The following is a 3,734-nucleotide window of genomic DNA, read 5'->3' on the forward strand; positions in this document are numbered from 1 at the left end:
AATGGGTTGCCATGCCTTCCTCCAGGGGGTCTTCCCAGCCCAGGGGTAGATCTGGTGACTCCTTCATTGCAGGTGAATACTTTACCCACTGAGTCACCTGGGAAGCCCCCTTATTAGGAATAGGACTGTGTAAATTAGTCAACTGGGTATAGACCACATGGCTTGGAGTGTCATACACTCAAACAATAGGGAGTGTATGAGCCCCACCATCTATCAGGTGAGGCTGGGCATTGAAGCCCTGAATTGGTAGCGAACAAAGCATAGCGTCTCTTGGCTGGAGACAAGCACAGGAAGAGGAGAGAGGAGGAAGATCCCAGTCAGTCTCAGCTGCCATTTAATTAATAAGTGGCATAGAATTAATAACCAAATATAGAACCAGCCCATGAAATCAGTCATTCACATGGTGGGCAGTGTTGTTCTGAAGTTAGGTGTGTTGAGTGCTAGATTTGAATCTCTCAGTTCCATCACTTAGCAGCTGTGTGATCCTGGGCATGTCACTGAGCCCTAAGTACCTCAGTTTCCTTGCCTGAGAATTGGAGATAATACTCACATCTAAGGAGGTTTTAATCAGATAATACTGGCAAAGTGCAATGTTGAGCAGAAGTGCTCTGTAAATTGAGCTTGATTGTAATAATGATAGTGACTCAAAAATTTGTAGACCAATCAGATCACCCATGTATTTTTGTTGTGTTCAAATCAAGAGTTGATCCATTTCATAAAGAGTTGTGGGTTTAAACCAGATTAGATTCACCATGTTTCTCTAACTCTTTGGATCTTGACCAAATACAGACTACATATCAGACTCATCGGGGGAGTTTTGAAACTATAGATGCCCAGATTTCAAATCAGAGTTTGATGCTGTTGGTCTGGATTGTGTGTTGGGTTTCAGGATTTTCGATCATGAATTAATGTGCAGCCAAACTTGGAACCCACTGGTCTAACTGAATATGAAGAGTGAGCAAATTTGAGTATGAAGAGTGAGCAGATTTGTCCTTTGTTCCCTGGCAACCAGGGAAGTTGCTAATGGCTTTCTCCTTATATATCCACATTTGTGCTAGAAGTTGTCTTGGAAACAAGCAGTGGGAGAGAGCGCTAAAATCTGTCACTAAAAATTGACCGAGGGCCCAATAATTCTAACTTCCTGAGGCACTCGTGAGTTCTTTAAGTACTCAGGCATGTGTCTTAGCCAGCAGTTCTGGGATGCCTGGAACAGCTGGAGTCAGAAAGATGGATACGAGGAGCAGCTCTGCCACAACTCAGTCAAGGGAGTGTGTGCAAGTCCATCTGCCTATGCCATCTCAGTTTGGTTATCTGTGTGTGTTTATGGAGGTGAAAACGTTCTTCCTGCAAACCTCACAGAGCTGTTCTTAGGTCACCGAGATTATGTCGAGAAAACATTTTGCAAACGGTAAAATACTATATGAATGAAATCCAATACCCAGTAGAGATTAGACATTGCATTTTTTTAGACAACAAAAAAATCCCCTGCAAATTATGGTTTTTGTTATTTAGAGCAAAGTTTTCCACTGCCCTGTAGCAAAGTTGTGATAGAGACCATTTTACATAGCGATTCTATATGCAAAGATTCACAAAAGCAATACTGCAATGCACTTTATTTTCTATTCTAATCAGTAACTTATCATGATAAACCTTCTGCAAAACACTATCTAGGAGGTGGGGGCTATGGTTCAGCTGCAAAGAATCAGCCTGACAATGCAAGAGGTGCAAGTTTGATTCCAGGAAGAAGGAAAGATCCCCTTGAGAAGGAAATGGCCACACGCTCCAGTATTCTTGCCTGGGAAATCCTGTGGACAGAGGAGCCTGATGGGCTGCAGTCATGGGGTGGCAAAGATTTGAACACGACTGAGCGACTGATCAGAAACATGATTAGGAATTAGGCCTATCTGGTAAAAATGACTCCCTTTTTTGCAGAAAAAGAATTACTGTAATGAGTTTTTGTTATGCAAATATAAAGCACAAAGTCCATGCAGTTTTACTGAGGATGAAGTCATGGGCATTCAAATGAAGGGTTTTAATTTGTTATGTAAATCTAGGGGTTTTTTTTTGTTGTTGTTTTGTTTGTTCTTTTGGGATTTGGGTTTGTTTATTTTAGCAGAATTATTTCTTTCCAGGTTATGGTGACTCTTGAAAGCATTTCTTTTGTTAAACAACAAAATGTAGTGGAATAAGTTTTAAAGATCTTATTGGTTCATCAATTAATGAATCTGGCAGTATCCTATCTAGCAGATAGAAAGGAGCTCCAATTAATTGTACAATTCAAGGTGGGGGTGGTTATAGACCAACATGAGCTGGAACAAGAAAGTTACACTAGGCAAAAGCAGATTGGTTATTGCAAGGCTATTTCCTTACACAGAGCAAAGAGAAGCCTTGCTTAGAGCCACGTCAGGTACCTTGTGCTGAGTAGAACACTGATTAGTTGATGTAAACCTTCCTTTTCTGGGAGAGCCCAGCCTGGAAACCTAGCTGAAAGTCCTGATTTCCTGACATGGAAGCAAGCTTCAGCGAGGGCCCAATCTGGTTACTTCAGCACTTTCCTAAATCTGATTCAGACTGCCTAGCATGTGTACATTATTGCGTGTTCTTAAGGGGTTATGTGTGTTGTGTTATGAACACCTAGATGCAGAGGTGGAGCTTGTCTGTAGGGACCATGGAGGAAAGCTGCTAGCTGATTTCTTATCTCACACTGCAGAAGAAGGGTTATATGGAAAAGGCAACTGCCCATCTAAGGAAAGGTTAAAGGTATATTGAGAAGCTGGCTAGAGCATGTTAGGGGAAGCGCACTGATTGAAACCGCCCACCCTGGCCAGGCACCATAGTAACCATTTGCATGAGTTGTTTTATGACAAGAGATCCTGATAAGGAATATGGAACTAATAAACCACCACCAACCGGAAGGGTTCGGGAAAGGTCTAAAGGAGACACCGCATGTCCATCCACTTCCCAGAATCCCTCTCGCTAGCATCCATCTTGGCTGAGCGATGCGTGAGCCACCAGGAAAGACTGAATTAGAATGATTGGCCAAAGACCACCTGGAAACTAATCCCATCACCATAAAACCCGACATTGCAAACCACGCGGCAGAGCAGTTCTCCTGGGTTCCCTTACCCTACTGCTCTCCATCTGGGTGCCCTTTCTCAATAAAATCTCTTGCTCTGTCAGCACATGTGTCTCCTCAGACAATTCATTTCCGAGTGTTAGACAAGAGCCCAGTTTCGGGCCCTGGAAGGGGTCCACCTTCCTGCAACACACAGACTCCATCTAGAGTCACATTGCCTTGTTTGAATCCCAGTTTTAATTCTTACCAACTGTGTGACTTCAGTCAAAAAATTAACCTCTCTGTGCCTCTTTCCTTTTTCATTAACTAGAGATAATAAAAGTACATAAAAGTCATTAACTTGTTATAAGAATTAAATTAGTTAATATTTATAAAATGCCTAAAACAGCCAGAACATTGTAAGTACCTTATAAGTGTTAAATAAACTTTTTCATATGAAAATTTTTTTATTTGGGAAATTAACAATGAAATAACCAGTTAGAGAGTCCACATTCCACAGAAGGCTAGAGCTGAGTTTTGTTATGTAAATATGTACCAGAAGGTGAGCTGTTTGATTTATTGGTAAGAAGAAAATATGGCAAACGATAAGAATAACAAATAAGCAGCTTGTTGGATAATGGGCTTTGCACAATGCCATTTAATTAATACATTCATTCAT

Source organism: Bos javanicus, chromosome 1 (assembly GCF_032452875.1).
Source record: "Bos javanicus breed banteng chromosome 1, ARS-OSU_banteng_1.0, whole genome shotgun sequence".
Classification (NCBI taxonomy): domain Eukaryota; kingdom Metazoa; phylum Chordata; class Mammalia; order Artiodactyla; family Bovidae; genus Bos; species Bos javanicus.